We start from the raw sequence: 19810 nt of genomic DNA on the forward strand, positions 1-19810 counted from the left end.
AGCCAGGAGCAGCTGACCATGATGCACGGGAAGTATCCTCCCCACCAGGCCGTTCTGACAGAGCCACTGTGCCACAGGGAGGATGAAAAGCACAGGCTCTCCACCTCCTTTCAATTGCTGAGGCAGGCAGGTGCTGCCAACCCTGCTGACCCATTCAGAGGCCTGCAGAACGGTCCTACAGGCATTGCCTTCTCTCTCATCAAGTCCCAAGATGGACCGGGACAGGAGGCAAGTGTTAATAGCAGAAGTAGATAGTAACAATTACGAAAACCACATTCTCCGCATATCACAGGCCCCAGGAGGGGAAAGGCAAGAGTGGATAAGGTGGGAAATGAAAGAGGGTATCAGGGCTGCCCTCATCCTGCCCAGGATACACTGGCTGTCACAGTCATTATATGTTTTCTGGCAGCACAGTCATGTTGCTATGGAACCAATGCATGTCATTGCCACCTGGCCTCTAGCAAATAAAATCACAGTGCTGGCAAGAGCATTTTCCTGGATTTCCCTTAAAGAGATACCATTGATGGTGACTGCTGTTTGAGCTTAGAAACAACAGCAGCATTGTTCCCAAGACCCAGCCCCACTGCATACTATGAAACTGAACCCAGGGACTCATGTTTTACAAGGTGTATGTGCATGTGGGGGCCAGCTTCTGAGCTTCTTTTTAGGAAAAAAAAAATACTCATGGCTTCTATCTGTGTTTAGTTTTTTCTTATTTGGTAAAAGCAAATGGCTTGGATAATCAAAGTTTGGATAATTTTGGATAATCAAATTATTATCCAAAATATTGGATAATAATTTGATGCCCTCTTGAATGTCGACATCAAACATGACCCCAGAAGGAAAGCAAAGTAGCCACAAGTGGTCTACATGGGTTCAGACGATCCTTCTTTCATTCCTTCACCATTTCGTGCCTCAGACCCTTCTCTACCAGTTTATTCTTTACCCAAGGAATCCTACGATGTAGGCATGGAAATGGACATTTCTTCACTTTCTCGAGGCCCTTAATTGCCCCCTTCTTTTAGTCTAATTAATCTCTTGACTCTAAAGAGACCTTTATATTCCCCAGACAGCAACAGGTGTCAGTGACCCACACTGTATCGTGGTGAGCTCTGAGAATAAACCTTTTGGGCTTTTCTCAGATAAGACAGGAAAATGGAAATAGGAATGCTAACTCGTGTAGACCCAGCTCTGTGGACAGGAGAGATCAATATTAGGGTAATTCAGCAGATGATCCCTCACAAATCAGCAATCTATGTTCTATATTCCATTCAATATGTTGGTAGAAACCAATTATGTCTGTATCTACATAAGGAGATGATCAAGTTCCACAATAATGACTCTTAATTAGGAAAGAAGACAAAGTGATTAAGTTGACAAGTTGGATAAAATAATAAACACAAGCTCTTAATGCCACGCTTTGACCACTCCCTAGGTGAGATGAAATGTTTTGGAAATAAGCACACTTAGTTCACCAACCTAAATGAACACAATTTGAAGCCAGATTTAACCTAGGATGTCTTAAAAAAAAAAAAAAAAATACACAATCAAGTCTAGCTTCTGGGATTCTAACTGAGAATCATGTTCTTAACTTCTCTCCATCTTATCGCACAACTGCACTCTTATGTAAAAACCAACATAACTTTAAAAAAATGAAAAAATGGGGCCGGGCGTGGTGGCTCACGCCTGTAATCCCAGCACTTTGGGAGGCCGAGACAGGCAGATCACAAAGTCAGGAGATTGAGACCATCTCAGGTAACACTGTGAAACCCCGTCTCTACTAAAAATACAAAAAACTAACGGGCCGTGGTGGCAGGTGCCTGTAGGCCCAGCTACTCGGGAGGCTGAGGCAGGAGAATGGCATGAACCCAGGAGGCGGAGCTTACAGTGAGCCAAGATCGCACTACTGCACTCCAGCCTGGGCGACAGAGAGAGACTCCGTCTCAAATAAATAAATAAATAAAATAAAACAAAATAAAAGAATAAATGTTTCTCAAAAGTCTCTATGACTGTAGGTCAAATTTGTACTTCAATATAGGAACCCTGATGGGCATTCTTCTGCAGGTGCAGACAACCGCGAGTCGAGTGTGTGGGTCGGCAGCTGGACTGCACACACCTGCAGGTGTACCGTGACTTCTAGCTGCAAAGCAGATGTACCACCAAGTCTCAGCATGTGACTACGTGGCAGTGCAGATGCAGTGGTTTGGAAAGGGCGCAAAGGAAAATAAGCTTTCTCAGATGACGTCCGTAACAGAAGTGTTCTGGGTACACTCGCTCTGCCAACCCCTTTACTTAGTAGCCAACTATGATTATGAGAAAGTCAAATAGTCTACCAGCATGAGTCTTGACCCTTGCCTTAGGGGTGATCATTGTTAGATGACCAAGACCACTTTAAGTTGAACTACCTATAATTCTACAGCCTCAAAAAGAATCTGCAGATTCCAAAACCAGTCTTGTGCAGGGCAAACATCACGCAGCTAGGAGCCAAACACATCTGTGTCATAATCCCAGCTCTGCTACACTCCATGAAGCCCCACAAAGGTGATGTGAAGCCTTTGGGCCTCAGCTGCCTCATCTGTACATAGGGCCTTTGCCAGACAAGCTCTCAGGTCTCATCTGGGGCTCACATCCTATTATTCTTGGTCATGGAATTCAAGAGACATCACAGTCACTTGAAGAAATTGGATGGTTCCCCCTTGGCCACAGCTGTATTTCTGTGCACCAGTTGCTGAGAGAAAGAAACTTCCTCTCTGCGAGCTGGACAAGGCAATAGCAATGAAGATGACCTCACAAGAGGCAAAGCATGTGAACACCAAAAAGAAATGGCAGAAAAAATCTACAAGGGAAACCATCCTCTCCAAAGGACCCAGTGATGAGGAGAGTCGACGACCAGGAAAAATACCTTGGTTCCAAGCATGAGAAAACTAGAGAATGCATGCTGTCGCACACTTTTTCTTGGCGCATCATAGTAATTGGATAACATTTTGATGTGGGCAAAAACACAGGGAAGATTCAAAGGATCACTCACCCTATGAAAACAGCAGGCCGATTTCTTTTCACGAAGAAAATGGTCTAATTTCTTTGGAAAACTGGAAGAGAAAAAGAGATTTTTTAAAAAATTAATAACTCCATTTTCTAAATCAGTCCAAATGAGCAGGCCTAGAGGTGATAAGAAATTCCAGCCCCTAGCACTTTGGCCTTTATTAGGTGCACAATAAATGTCTGAAGAACAATAGATGCGTGATTATTTGGCTGACTATATGAAGTTTAAAAGCAGAGCTTTGAACAATCAATACGTAGAAAACAATCACAGGCATGATTCATTTATCATGAGATGTATGGTCCTTGTGACAGAGTCCATATTGTGGTGCCCAAGAAATCAATTTTTTAGGTGCGTTTTTTTAAAATGTCATGTCCTCCATGCCCACCATGATGCTTATTGAAGAAGCCTTTTTTGTATTTTTTTTAAAGTAATGTTTCTGTAGAGATGTTGCCCAGGCTGGTCTTGATCTCCTGGCCTCAAGTGCTCCTTCCACCTCAGCCTCCCAAAGTGTTGGGATTACAGGTTTGAGCCACTGTACCCAGCCTTGTTTCGTTTTCTGGGATAGGGTCTTGCTTTGTCACCCAGGTTTGTCATAGATCCATGCCCATTTTATAGTTGGAAACCCTGAGGCCCAGGGGACTGAGCCACTTGCTCACGTGCATACGGTTGTGAGTGGCAGAGTTGAGCTCAGACCCTGGGATCCTCCCTCCAAAGTGCCTCTCATGGGGGAATTCAGTGACCGTGGATGGGGGTGCCATCATAGCTCACTGCAGCCTCAAACTCCTAGACTCAAACTCCTGCCTTAGCCCCCAAGTAGCTGGGACTACAGGCATGTGCCACCACACCTGGATTAAAATGTTGTGTTTTTTCTTTATTTGCAGAGATAGAGGCTTGCTACATTGCTCAGGCTGTGAAGAAGTCTTAGTAAATAACCAAAGTACCCCATTCCTGCACTTTGCTCTTTCCCAAAATGGTATACCCACAGCTTCACTCCCCGCAGTGATTTGTATGTAATTAGGCTCATATGGGAATGTGGACTTGGCAGAGGGGCGCTGGAGGCCACATATCAGGCTGACTAAGTAATCCCGTGAGGAAGCCACGGTGTCTGAGATACTGACGGGTCAAACAAAGTGTGGGAAAGAACAGAGATGATGTGAATGTTGGACAGAGGAAGCCTGAAAGACAAAGGGAGATAAGGGAGCGACGGCAACAGACTGTTTAATCTACACCACACAAGGAACTAAGTTCAAGATCCAACTCAACAATAATTTCCAGAGACTATTTTAAAGACGCCTTTGCAGGTTTAAGAGAGGCTGTGAGGCAAATCTATTCCAGCTCCTGACGTTCTGTGGGCAAGCTGCACAGGATTCCAGAACCTTTGGGATTCATTCTATGAGCTATGGAAGGCCACAGCCTTCCCGCCCTTTTCCTCAGAGGACGTGGACTGCATGTGGCCACCAAGGCAGGATAGAGCTTCTTCAGGATGGCCCACCAGCCTGCAGGAAGATTCCCAGACTCAGTTTCTCAGAATCTAAAAGGCACTCCTCCAAGTCCCACAGAGCAGTCCACAAGTATTTAACGTGACACTGACTATGCAGTCGGACTATCCTAGGCTAGGTGGGGCTGCAAAGACAAAGGTTACGCTCCAATTGAAAAAACTGCCAGAAAACCATGCAAACATTGAAAACCGGTAGATACTGACAAAATCTCTGAGTATCTTCTTTGTTTTAAAGCAACACTTTATAATCCACTCACACGCATTGACCTTTTCATCCTAACAACAGACGAGATGTCTACAGTACGAATTCTTGAGACCACAAAGATAGATTTCAAAGTCAGACCTCAGTCTGAGCCTCAGCTCAGTCACAGAGGAGCTGTGTGGTTCCAGTCACTTAAACTCTCTGAACCCTTTCCTCATTTGTATAATGGCAATAACAATACCGACTTCATAGAATGTTTCTAGTTTTTAGTGTGGCATTTGGTACGCAGAAGAGACTGAATAAAACAAAAAGGCATTATCACCATTTGGCACAACATGTTCATATATCTGTAACAATGGAGGAAAGACACAGGAGAGGCTTTGGTGACTTAATAATTTGCCAGAATGTGACTGGGCGTGGTGGCTCACTCCTGTAATTCCAGCACTTTGGGAGGCTGAGTGGGGTGGGGAGGTCAGGAGTTTGAGACCAACCTGGCCACCATGGTAAAACTCTTGTCTCTACTAAAAATACAAAATTAGCTGGGCATGGTGGCATGCACCTGTAATCGCAGCTACTTGGGAGGCTGAGGCAGGAAAATTGCTTGAACCCGGGAGGTGGAAGTTGCAGTGAGCCAAGATCATGCCATTGCACTCCAGCCTGGGCAACAAGAGCAAAACAAACAAACGAACAAACAAAAAACAACAAAAAAATTACCAGTATGTGAGTATCTGCACCGTATTCCCTTTTTCCTCACCCCTCACAAGTAGATGAGACAAGTAGCCATATGATCCAGAAATCCTACTGCTGGGTATATACTCAAAAGAAAGGAAATCAGTATATTGAGGACAAGTCTGCACTTCCTCTGTTTGTTGCAGCACTGTTTACAGCATCTTAGATTTGGAAGCAATATAAGTGTCTACCAACAGATGAATGGATAAAGAAAGTGTGGTATATACACACAATGGAATATTATTCAGCCATAAAAAAGAATGAGATCTAGTCATCTGCAACAACATGGATGGAACGAGATTATTATGTTAAGTGAAAAAAGCCAGGTACAGAAAGACAAACTTAGCATGTTCTCACTTATTTGTGGGATCTAAAAATCAAACCTACTGAACTCATGGACACAGAGAGTAGGAGGACAGCTACCAAAGGCGGGGAAGGGTAGTAGGGTATTGGAGGGGAGGTAGGGATGGTTAATGGGTAAAAAAAAGTAGTTAGAATAAATAAGATCTACTATTCGATAACACAACAGGGTGACTGTAGTCAATAATAACTGTACATTTTAAAATAAAGAGTATAACTGGAATGTCTGTAATGTAATGGATAAATGCTTGGGGGGATGGATACTTTATTCTTCATGATGTGTTTATTTTACATGTCTGTATCAAAACATCTCATGTACCCCATACATATACACACCTACTATGTACCCACAAAAATTTTTTAAATTAAAAAAAATTACAGGGCTATGCAGTCAAAAAAAGTGGATGAGACAAATGAGAACAAAATAAAACTGTTTACTGCATAATAATTAGATAAACAGAAAAACTCAAGTAATACAAATCCACAGAAGTCCCACTAATAATCACTATTAACATTCTGGTTATATGACCCCAGACTCTTTCCTATGCCTAAGTATACAGAGTATATTGTACATAGACATCTAGAAATAAATCTACATATATACATACAATCTATTTATAACATACTATGATAGTATCCATAGTATTTTGCTGTCTGATTTTTTTTACTTATTAATTATATTGAAAACCTCTTTTAACATCAATAGATGCATCAACATCATAATTTTTGAGGACTGCAAGAGTATTGCATTGAAGGAATGAACCAATAAATATTTATTTGTTGAATTTAGAGAGTCTACCAAAGTGTCCCAAGTTTATAAGAAATGACTACATATTGTGGTAGCATGTGGTTCTTTTTCTTCTACATTTTTCAAAATTGAGAAAGGCAGGCTGAATAAATATAAAAAGCCTTAACAGCAAAAAAGTGTTTTGGTTTGAGTGGGTGTAGCGTAGAAGAACACAAACTAACACATATACCACAGGGAATAGAATCACACATTAGAATATTCAGTAGGTGGCCGGGTGCGGTGGCTCATGCCTATAATCCCAGCACTTTGGGAGGTCAAAGCGGGTGGATCACCTGAGGTCAGGAGTTCAAGACCATCCTGGCCAACGTGGTGAAATTCCATCCCTGCCAAAAATACAAAAATTAGCTGCGCATGGTGGCAGATGCCTGTAATCCCAGCTACTCGGGAGGCTGAGGCAGGAGAATCGCTTGAACCCGGGAGGTGGAAGTTGCAGTGAGTCGAGAGTGCACCACTGCACTCCAGCCTGGGCAACAAGAGTGAAACTTCGTCTCAAAAAAAAAAAAAAGAATATTCAGTGGGTGTCCAACATATCGAAAAAGGACTCAACCTTAAAGACTCGGGATAAAGGGTGAATAGGGATGGCTAGATTAAGTATTAAATCATTAAGTCTGAAGTCAAGCAAATGTCCTTGTTTTCGGCCCAGTTATGGTAGAGTTACTTAATGATACAGAGAAAAAGTTAACTGAAAACTGTATGATCTTGAGGGATCCTAGAAATTAAATCACTATTTGAAGGTGAAAACCAAAAAAAAAAAAAAAAAAAAAAAAAAAATCAGGACTTACCATATTTCTTTAGAAGGTATCAAAAATTAAAATGTTCATTTGGTGTTAATATTTCTAACCCAAGTTCCTTCTCAAAGAGAATGGTTGGTTTGCTAAAAATATATGTGATAGGATTTGCTGAAGTCACATGACACACCCTTGCCCTCAATTAAGGGTGCCATACTTCCCCAGCGACTAGTGACACTCCAGGAAAATCCCACTCTTTAGGGGAGCCTGCGGAAGTGAGTGTATCCCTGCAATGGGCAGAGTGTGTGGAAATCATGTCTCCAGTCATGAAGACACGAATGCAGTTAACCTTTTCTGAGTATCCAACACTGCTCCATGAATCAGGCAGCAGATAGGGCTGGCAGAGAGCAGCAGAGGGAGAAAGAACACACAGCAGCAGCAAAGAAATGCCATAGGAGACAGATACCGGCTGCAAAATCCTGGTGAGATCAAAGGTGGAGATGCAAAGTAGAGCAACACAGAGTCTGATCTGTGAAACCAGGGTGCATAACCAATGGTAGGTGACAGTCCCTTACAACAAACGCTCCCTAAATGCTTCAACCCTGGTCCAGCTGATGCAATTTTTAAGGGGAGTGGTCATTTGTGGTGGGGGTCATGCTCTTAGAAAAAACATGTCTATTACATTTTGACCATGTGAAATAGAATCAATGTCAGGAAAAAAGAATACAGACCTTAAATGTCAGCACTGGATGGAGTCAGAGAGAGCATTTCTTAGACAATTCACTCTAGGCACTTACAATATCATGGAATATGAACTGAGCTACTTTTAACAAATCTCTTTTCCTGGTACAATTCAGAAGCTGGTGAGATGTTTCTAGATCTAACAGTGAACTTCTTATAGGGACAGAGTTTTTGCTTTGCCCAACTCTCTTGTAGTCACCGCTTTTCCATGAGTGAGCAGTAGATGGTCAGGCTGTGTTGTATGCTATATAATGGCTTTTTTACACCATCAAGACTAAATCTTGACGGGCATGGTGGCTCATGCCTGTATTCCCAGCACTTTCAGTGGCCGAGGCGGGAAGATCACTTGACGTCAGGAGTTCAAGACAAGCCTGGGCAATGTGGCAAAACCTTGTCTCTACTAAAAATACAAAAATTAGCCAGGGGTCCTGGTGCACGCCTGTAATCCCAGCTACTCAGGAGGCTGAGGCAAGAGAATCTCTTGAACCCGGGAGGTGGAGGTTGCAGTGAGCTGAGATCGCACCACTGTACTCCAACCTGGGCAACAGAGTGAGACTCCATCTCAAAACAAACAAACAAACAAACAAACAAAAGACTAAATCATACATTGCTTCCAAAGGTAGCTCCATATCCTCTGAAGGTATGCATGGGAGGGTCCATAACATATCCTGTATTCCAGATCTAGCCATAAAACCATGTGGTTTAGATTCTAACATCCAAATCTAATTATGTGTCTCTGGTAAAAATGACTTGTCCAGTAAAACTGTGCTGATACTATATGTTCCACAGTTACGTTATCATTATATTTTCAGACTGACTTTTGGAAATGTTGTCTTGTCATTGTATTGTATCATCCTGAGTAAGCATTAAATTCCTTAATATTTGCCACAACCATTTGCTAAGTGGCTAATTTGTATGAACACATTTTTATCTATTATCTCTAATCCTGACAAAAAATCTCTGTAAAATAGGTTATATTAGCCTCACTGTACAGATGAGGAAAATAAGGCTCAAGAAAAGTAACCTAACCAAGGTCACCAGTAAGTGACAAAGCTAGGTTTGTCTGGATTTCACGGCCAAAGAGAAAAGATGAACTCCCTGGCAACATGCACGAGAGATTAAAGTCTCGATATGTAAGCATTCTGACAAACAAAAAATAAGCACTTGCGGCCGGGCACGGTGGCTCATGCCTACAATCTCAGCACTTTGGGAAGCTGAGGTGGGTGGATCACCTGAGGTCAGGAGTTCGAGACCAGCCTGGGCAACATGGTGAAACCCCATCTCTACTGAAAATAGAAAAATTAGCTGGGCATGGCAGTGTGTGCCTGTAATCCCAGCTACTTGGGAGGCTAAGGCAGGAGAATTGCTTAAACCTGGGAGGTGGAGGTTGCAGAAAGCTGAGACTGTGCCATTGAACTCCAGCCTGGACAACAGAGCAAGACTCTTCTTCTTTTTTTTTTTTTTTTGAGGGTAGCAAGCGAGGATGTGAGAACAAAAGTTACCCATGACATTCAGTGGAGAGTTGTGTATTAGTGCCCAACAGGTGCCAGGCAAGCGTTCTTCAGGCAGCACAGCAGGACCAAAGTGCTGACAGTGGCAACGGCACAAAATGTAGCCTTGGCAAGTCAGTCTAACAATTACTTTGCATCATTCTGATTATGAGCCACAAGCATGCAATCAACAGCATAGAGACAGTCTTAAATGATCTCCATCAGCATTTTACTTTAGTTATCAAAGCGTGGCAGATTGAACACACGCTCATCTGACCTAAGCGCAATGTTAATAACCCAAACACAAAGAATGTGCAGGAATAATAATGGCTCAAGAGCACCGGCCTTGCTGGGGGCCATTGGTTATAACAGACGTATTTTATTTTATCCAACTTTTTTCACTTATTACCTCAGAGTAGATACATATTATTACGTGTTTCTCGTCGGATAAATTTATCCACAATCTAACTCAATTTAAATTGAGTTAGGACTTCAGTGAGTTTACAAATTCCCTAAACTTACTATGGCATGATGTACACGTCTTTATGAGGAGCACTTTTCACACTCCATGGTAAATTTTTGTCGTACTCATCTTCTGCACTAAACTGTGACCCAGCTCTGATAGCCTGGATTTTACATCATTTATCTCTGTGTAGCAGACATTCAAAATACGCAGAAATGAATGAATCCTCAGAGAATCATAAATAAAAGGCATGCTTATTGAGTCCGTGAATGTCCCCAAGTTGGAGAAGTCACTAGCATTTCAAAGAGCAACATCTGAATTCCAAAATTTGTCTAAAATTGAAAAGACGATTATAAATATATACCATGAAATTTGGTACATATCTGTTCTTAAGGAATTAAAACATATAAATATAAAAATAAGGAACTACTCCTCTGATATTGACTGAAGAAAATCATTTTCAAAGGGACTCTTATCAAAGCTCTATTTTCAACATTCAAGCTTAAAATGTAAGGGGCAGATAGTATTTTGAGAATGGTTTTCAAGGAATGTAATTAAAATCAACATAGGTTGTAGAACCAGATCCAGAAGAGAAATACTGATTGCTATATTTCAGGGGGGAAAAAAGGTCAAATTGTTGAAAAGTAAAGAAAAGGGCATGAAAGTTTTCATTACTGTCTCAATGCCCATCACTTCACTCACAAAGTAAGTGAAGCAGTAAGATTCCATGAAAGGGTTAAGGGTTCATTTTGCTTTTAGATAAACATTGTATCTGGAGCAAAAGGTAACCTCTTGTCAGATTCATCCATTGTCGGAATCTTATTTGCACTGTACAAAATGACTACTCCACCGTTTTACTTAAGAAAACATCTACACTGGGACCTATGAGAGGGTGGAGGTGAGAGGACAAAGAAGATCGGGAAAAATAACTAATGGTTACTAGGCTTAGTACCTGGTGACAAAATAATCTGTACCACAAAGCCCCATGACTCAAGTTTACCTATATAACAAACCTGCACCCGTACATCTCAACTTAAAATATAAGTTAAATAAAAAAAGAAAACACCTATATGTAGATGTCAATCAGGTTTTATGATTTCCTGGGTGTCTGTGTTCACGGGTGGGTATGAATGTGTGTGTATGTGCAGGATTTCTTTCCCATTATCTCAATGGGTATTATACATAATTTTTTAAATCAATGCTTAATACTCTTCAGCTGCCAAAACATATCATATAAACTCTTCCAAGACAGTGTCCATACACCTTAACAAGTCCTCTAACAGCTAGCATAAGTTTACTGTATACATGGTCAAGGCATTGAACAGAATTTGTAAAAAAAAAAAAAAAAAAAAAATCAGCACATCGACAGTATCTCAAAATTCCAAAATTGGCAATCACCGCCTTAGCAAAGCTGTACCTCTGACCTGGAGACAGAGGGGAAGAGAAGCAGGAAACTACCTTTAGGGTATCAGGCAGCAAGTTGCCTGCGGTCTACGTTTCGGGGCAGGTCTTCTTCCATAACTCCTCTCACCACAGCCAAAGATCAGAGCTACTTCACCAAAGGTTAGTACAAATAGGAAATATCACAGGGGAAAGGCAGGAGTCAGACTCCGTGACTTTAAAAAGTTCAACCCAGGCCAGACGTGGTGGCTCACACCTGTAATCCTAACACTTTGGGAGGCTGAGGCCAGTGGATCACCTGAGGTCAGAAGTTCGAGACCAGCCTGGCCAACATGGCAAAACCCTGTCTCTACTAAAAATACAAAAATTAGCCGGGTGTGAAGGCAGGAGCCTGTAATCTCAGCTACGCGGGAGGCTGAGGCGGAAGAATAGCTTGAACCTGAGAGATGGAGGTTTCAGTGAGCCGAGATCATGCCATTGCACTCTAGCCTGGGAAACAAGAGTGAAACTCTGTCTCAAAAACAAAAAAACAAAAAAAAGCACTACCCATGTTAGAAACTTTTTGGTCACATCTGGTAACAGCCCCAGTGATGCTAAGGACATGAAAGCCATTGCCCCAATCAGGGTCTATCTTATTCAATTAATACTTAAAACAGTAATATCTACTACATAAGCTTTATTGTTTTCAAAGTGAATAGTTTGTAGTCAACATCACTACATTATATATATGGTTTTAAAAATAGTATTTCTTAAACACCTAGAACAGCCAGAGGGCAGCAGACTTTTTCTACAAAAGACCAGAGAGCAAGTGTTTTAGGCTGTGTGGGCCAGACAGCTCTGTTGCAACTACTCAATCTGTCATTGTAGTGCAAAAGCAGCAATAGAAGATACTTATACAAATGGGCATGTCAGTGTTCCAATAAAACTTAACTTACAGAAACAGGCTGGGGTGATATTTGGCCCATGGTCCATAGTTTGTCAATACCTGGTCTAGAATATTATTACACTGAACAATTATAAGATGGACTCTCAACTTCTTTCCTTTCCTCTAAAGAGATTATTTTTCTTAGTGAAAAGTTAGATGACAATATCATACAGTATCCAAAAGCAGTCAGTGGTGTATTCTGCAGCACCCACCACTGAACCTCATCCATAATAAGCAGATATGGGCAAATCTTAGAATGCCAGGTGGAGTTTTCCGGGGTGGTAAGTCTCTACATATTCATCTCTGCATTACATATGTGCAAAGGGAACAGACCGCGCCATGGAACCCCAGATAAATGCTAAATAGCCTCTTGAAGCAGTGTACTATCTAGGAATGCAAGAAGACTCTTGAGCAACAATAAAAAACAAACACCTTGATTAAAAAATGGGCAAAGGACTTGAACTGAAATTTCTTCAAAGAAAATATGCGAATGACCATTAAGCACATGAAAAGACACTCAACATCACTAATCATTAGGAAAATGCAAATCAAAACCACAATGACATACCATTTCGCTCACATTAAGACGGCTTTGATTAACAACAACAACAAAAAACAACCCCCAAAACAAGAAAATAACAAATGTTGGCAAGGATGTGGACAAACGGGAACTCTGAGTACATTGCTGATAGAAATGCAAAATGGTGCAGCTGCTGTGAAAAATACCATGATGGTTCCTCAAAAAATTAAAAAATTACTACATGATTCATCAATTCCACTTCTAGGTATATACCCCAAAAAACTGAAAGCGGGCACTTGAACAGATAATTGTATACCAGTGTTTATAGCAGCGTAATTCACAATAACCTAAAGCGGAAGCAACCTACGTGTCCATCAATGGATGAAAAGATTAAAAAATGTGATATATATGTGCAATGGAATATTATTCAGCCCTAAAAGGGAAGGAAATTCTGATACATGCTGCAACATGGATATGCAGTTTCACTTTGGGAATATGAAAAGTTCTGAAGATGGATGGTGGTGATGACTGCAATATAATGTGAATGGACTTAATGCCACTGAACTGTACACTTAAAAATGGGAAAAATGATGACTTTTATCACAACACAAAGAAGAGGAAGAAGACCCCTGTGATCACTTGACCTTATAAGGGAGCTTTTCAGGTGATCTGTTTGGATCAAGATACCCCAAGAAGTTTCAAATGAGAGTTGAAGCTTGAGAGTGTTGGTTTATGGGAGGCAGCTGATGAACTGTGGCCTCCTTTGAGTGTTCCAGGAAATCAGCTTCCACATCTGGCAATCATTGGACTGACAAAAAGTATGAGAGTTCCTTTGATTCAGAGTGAGCTCTCACATGAGATTTGTAATACGGCCAGAATGCTTGCAATATCCTTTTCTGAGTTTTACAACCTCAGAGATTCCATTTGACAGTGGACCAGGAGTAAAGTCACTGATAGGAACAAAAGCTACGAAAATTTACCATAACTGATGGAGGGACATAAGAAAGGGCAAAGAGGTAAAAGAAATCCCCATAATTAAGGCAAAGCCAACATATCTTTCAGGATCACAGTGAAAACTCACAATCTTCAGTTATGAGTAAGAGGAGTCTTCTTCTTTCCCTAACCCTATTCTCCTTCGTCACGCACGTGACTGCTTTTAGGTGACTTGTTTGAAATGTAAGCTCCTTTGAGTCTAATTCAGCATAACACTTAACACCACATACCATGCACAAGAGATGACCTCATGGAAACTGTCCCTATTTGCATAGCACTATTCCCTGGATTACTCAGGTATCATCCTTGCAAAAGTCAAAGTGATACAGGGTTGCATTACCTACTACAAGCAGAATAATGTTGAGTCATGGTTTCTCAGCTGAAGGAAAATGATATCATTTCTTCCTATATTCTTGGTAAGAATCAGAAGATACCTCCAAGCCAGCCCAATCATAAATCCTACGACCACATATATATGACACTGACGACTACCTTCAGGTGACAACAGGTTTTCCCATGCTGCCAAAATAAAGTAGAAGGCTGCGTAATGGTCTAGTACATTTGAATCACGCACTTCCAACTCAGTTATTGAGAATGGCCATTAGAGGGTCCGAAATAACCTGGTTAAGCAAAATATTTTCTGACTGTTAAGAGTTTTAACCAATATGCAGTAAAATGCAGTTTTCAATCAGGGGCACACATAGAATTGAAAGCAATGAATAAAAATGTGGACATATGAAAGACTGCTAGAAGAAAAAAATAAATAAATTTAGGGTAAGAGTATATACTAGATATTTAGATAGCCGAAGCTAGTGGTGTATGGAGAAATGTTTAATAAAAGTGGGAGGGGAGACAGGACCCCCGATTTGTAGCATTTGCAGACTTCTGTAGTGTAAACACTCCCACCATGGCCAATTTCAAGGTAGTAACATGATGTCAACCTGCTCCCCAAATTCCCGAACATTTAATACTTGGCTCATAAAAGTGCGTGCAAGCTGGCTCCACTACACCACTGGTCCATTTCCTCATCCCACCAAGAGCAGTCAACCCTACTTCCTACCTAAAACAAATCCAAGAAGCAAAGTCCTTCATTATTTTCAGCATCCTTTTTATCCATAGATATTTAAGAGACTATCTGTTCCCACTTCCATGTCTTTGCTTCCAGCCACCTCATCTGGAATAAACCTTGCTAAGTCTGCTCTTGTATAAACAGCTTTCTTTGAACGCTCTTAGGCTAGGTCCCACCAGCCCTTCTGTATTCTGATTTTCCACAGCACTTCTCTGTTACTGTCTTGTCATTTGATTCTAGAGGGTAGGGTTCTGTGAGGGCAGGGCATCTGCCCACAGGAATAAGCACAGCACCAAGTCTGACCTGGACTGAGCTGAATAAATGAAATCTGTTGAGTTGACTGACCGGGCTGACTTCTGTCTAGTCTGCCACAGTGAGCTAGGCTCCTCCTGTAGTGAACTAGGATTGGTGAGGGACTAAAGTGAATCTGTAGCGTGAAGATTTCACAGGGCACTCACTACTGCACACACCAAACTTCCACAAAAGGAAGTGGGAGAGCTAATATGTGTTGGACATAAAATTTCTGCAAGCCCCAGCACCCAGAACTTAGTTCTTAACACCATTCTCCAAAAAAACGAACCAGTGCTCTTTGGAGAAATGGCTGATTCTAGTACTGCGACAGGAAATATCCAAGATGAGCATGGAGTGTCTTGTAGTGTCAGAAAGTGGGAAAATGCTAAATAGATAAATCAATACCCCACAGTGATGGGGGCACATCAAAGGGGACAATATTCCTAATATTTCTCAAAGGGCTGCCAATCGCCAGAACTAAAACAACCAGAGCAACAAAATAAACAACATGGTACTGGATTAGAACCTAAAGTATAAAATAAACACCCATGAGTTCATACTGATACAAATAAATTTTAAAAGGGGAAGAAAACACACATCTCCTGCGCAGAGGAATTCTAAATAATTCATGCAGATGTTCTGCCCTTGTAGAGGTGGAGTATAAATGCCCACTCCTTAAGTGTGGGCCGCGCACAGTGACTTCCTTCCAATGAGTAGCACAGTATGAAAAAGGGTGTGTGTGAGTGTCTGTGTACAAAGAGTAACTTTAAAGCTGACAAACCCTGACACATACAGCCTCAGCTCAGGTGATCAAGATCAACAGCCCGTGATAGGTCACATATGATGTGATGAAAGTAGCAATCTGCTAATTTTAAGGAGTACAGACTAATGATTTTGTGGACTGTCCCCTCAATTTGGGTTTTTCTGGCCAGGCATGGGGCGCTTTGTGGGGCCAAAGAGGGTGGATCACTTGAGCCCAGGAGTCTGACACCACCCTGGCAAAACCCTGCCTCTACCAAAAAACAAACAAACAAACAAAACAAAAACAAAAACAAAATTAGCTAGATGTGGTAGCCCATGCCTGTAGTCCCAGCTACTCAGGGGGCTAAGATGGGAGGATTGCTTAAGCCCTGAAGGTCAAGGTTGCAGTGAGCTGAGATCGTAACACTGCACTCCAACCTGGGCAACAGAGTGAGACCCTGTCTCAATAATAATAATAATAATAATAGTTTATTATTTATTATTTATTTATATTATTTATTCATTTATATATAAATATATTTTATATATAAATATATTTTTATGTAAAATAATAATATATTTTATATAAATAATATTTTATACATTTTATATATAAAATATTATTTATTATTTATTATTATTTTATAAATAAAATTTACCTAAAGCAAGAACTAAAGCCAATATTTTATTTTGATTGAGTAATGATACACATTAACTAGCCTTGAAGGGCATTGACTAAAACATGACGGACTGCAGGATGGACAGATGGCTTGATACCTGACAAAGCAAATAGAGCAAAATATTACTTGCAAAATCTAGATGGCAAGTCTATGGGTGTTCGCTGTGCAATTCTTACAATTTATTTGTATGTTTGCAATTTTTCATAATAAAATGTTGAGGGAAAAGTCTCTTATGAACAACGGTGCCCAGTCATAGAAGAGTTTCCCAGGAAAGATTTATTCAGCCCAAGTATGCATGTATCTGATTTTTGGGGGACATCTCATTTAACAAAAAATTAGGTTCCTGATTTCTCCTTTAAACCTCTTTTACAGAAAGCTGTCCCCCTTAGCAGTGAAAGGCAGCACTTTTGCCAATGCCTTGCAATTAGGCTATTAACAGACAAAAGGCCAATCTTTATTAATTAGCAAAAAGCCATATAGGATATGAGCTCTAGACTCTGCAGAGCTTTATATTCCACATGGACCCTCCAATCATTTTTGTGGCTTGGATGGATTTCAGCACTGGTACTTGTCATGGTCAAAGATACATCATTATTGCTCCAGTCAATAAACGCTTTTGTTAAATAGCACATTTATAACACATCTATTTGTTTTACAATTTCCATAAACTTGGTTATTTACTCATTCTACCTTCAACTCTTACTTGACCTTAGGTAACATAAAATCTTTTTTTTTTTTTTTTTTTTTTTTGAATAGGAGGTTTTTCTCGAAATAGGAGTTAATTAAATGATTTAAGGAAAACGTGCCTCTTCTGATTCAAATATGAGATTATCTTTTATAAAAAGTAAAATCTATTTCAGAGCATTTTAAGTGTGCATCAACTGTCCCTGAATTCCGATGCTTGACAAATTCATTAGCGCTAGCAAATGTTAAACCTGTCTAGAGTATTTCCTTGCTATTCTACTCAGCAAATCAATGGCTTCGCCAACCACCACAGGATAAAAGTGTGTGTATTCTGCCAATGTGATGCCACCAACAGGGAGAGCCAACTCTGCTCACCCTCTGAGAAGGTCTCTAGTGCATGAGTGGCTGCCTATGTATTAGGATCTTCTGGCCGGGTATGGTGGCTCACACATGTAATCCCAGCACTTTGGGAGGCTGAGGCAGATGGATCACTTGAGGTCAAGAGTTCAAGACCAGTCTGGTCAACATGGTGAAACCCTGTCTCTACTAAAAATACAAAACATTAGCAGGACGTGGTGGTGGGTGCCTGTAATCCCTGCTAGTCGGGAGGCTGGGGCAGGAGAATTGCTTGAACCCAGGAGGCGGAGGTTGCAGTGAGCTGAGATTGCATCATTGTACTCCAGTCTGGGCCACAAGAGTGAAACTCTGTCTCAAAAAAAAAAAAAAAAAGAAATAATGTTCTAATTGAAATACAACCATGATACAGGCAAAAAACAGACTTTGATTTGGGAGGTAAAAATGTGTCTTGGCCTGGTGAGGTGGCTCATACCTTTACTCCCAGCACTTTGGGAGGCCAAGGTGGGCGGATCACCTGAGGTCAGGAGTTCAAGGTCGGCCTGGCCAACATGGTGATACCCTGTCTCTACTAAAAATACAAAAATTAGCCAGGCGTAGTGGCAGGTGTCTGTAATCCCAGCTACTTGAGGGGCTGAAGCAGGAGAATTGCTTGAACCCAGGAGGCAGAGGCTGCAGTGAGCCAAGATCGTGCCACTGCACTCCAGCCTGGGCAACACTCAAAAAAAAAAAAAAAAAAAAAAGTCTTACATCTCAGGAATGATATGGTGATATGTGTGGACTGCAGACCACCATCTCCCAACTTGCTCATGGTCAGCTTGCTGGCAACTTCCCAGATTAGTACATTTGGTGAAACCCTTTGTAATAATAATTAAATTCCTTCCACCAGCACAAGAAATATGTCCACTGAGAATAGGAATTTCCTTTCTCTCTTTGCTCTCAAGACCTTCACCACCCAGGACAGTGAGAGGCTGTAAGTGTTAAGGGCACCAGGGGCAGAGCCAATGCCTAGGTTTAAATGACCTTGGGCAAATCACTTAACCTCACTGTTCTCAGATATAAAATTTGCATAATAAAGGTTGTGAGGATTAAAGGATTAATATATTACAAAGCACTTAGAACAGTATTATATGTGTTTGCTTTTATTGACCAACATACAAAGAGCTGACTGCTATTCAATGATTCCAAAATAATAATAATAATAATTACTATTTTTCTAAAATTGAGACAGAGTCTCGCTCTGTCACCCAGGTACAATGGCACTATCTCGGCTCACTGCAACCTACGCCTCCTAGGTTCAAGCAATCCTCTTGCCTCAGCCTCTCAAGTAGCTAGGACTACAGGCATCAGCCACCGTGCCTGGCTAATCTGTGTTTATTTTTAGGAGAGATGGGGTTTTACCATGTTATCCAGGATGGTCTCAAACTTCTGACCTCAGGTGATCCACCAGCCTCAGCCTCCCAAAGTGCTGGGATTACAGGCATGAGCCACCGCGCCCAGCCCAAAATAACTATTCTAACCTATCTTCTCCTCACTACTTACCCCCACTATCCTTCACCTGCCCACTCACTCTAAGTCTGTTCATTTAGACTTCTACCTATTCCCATGCAGAAAGGGCCGGTTCAGCAACAGCAGGGATGTTGGCATGTACGTTTAGAAACTGTTACCCGCAAGGCTAACGTGTTGATCCAGCTTAAATGTATAGCTAATGATTCATTCCCCTTTTCCTTTTATAACAAGGGTTTTTTTGCATGCAGATTTTATCATGACGCTTACTTTCTCTCTTCTCTTGTATCAAGCACCTTTTCATCTTCAGCTCTGTCCCACCCCACTGTTGAATTTTTTTAAAAAAGAAAAAAGAAACCCAGCCAACTAGCTCAGAGCCTATGTATTTTGCTCTGAACTTCACACTGACGATATACACAGTCATGGCAGTGACTGTATTATACATGGTCATGGAAGTGACGGAGAATTGGAATCTAATGAAAACAGATAAGAGAGGAGCAGAGAGATAAAGGAACCCTTGAAAATCAGCCCCAATGTCTCACCCAGATCTGGGTGGCCTCAGAGCTTATTGATACAGACTGTGT

General features: G+C 41.2%; 1 protein-coding gene across 8 annotated transcripts in view; it reads right to left on the reverse strand.

Annotated features, from left to right (window-relative positions):
- LOC103222118 (uncharacterized) overlaps window positions 1–19810 on the reverse strand; it is a 429481-nt gene that overhangs the window by 188110 nt on the left and 221561 nt on the right. For all 8 annotated transcript variants that reach the window (XR_012089048.1, XR_012089049.1, XR_012089046.1 and 5 more), the window contains one exon: window positions 3029–3089. The gene's annotated coding sequence lies outside the window, so the exon portion shown is untranslated. The remainder of the gene's footprint in view (window positions 1–3028; window positions 3090–19810) is intronic.

This window comes from Chlorocebus sabaeus, chromosome 17 (assembly GCF_047675955.1).
Source record: "Chlorocebus sabaeus isolate Y175 chromosome 17, mChlSab1.0.hap1, whole genome shotgun sequence".
NCBI classification, from domain to species: Eukaryota; Metazoa; Chordata; class Mammalia; order Primates; family Cercopithecidae; genus Chlorocebus; species Chlorocebus sabaeus.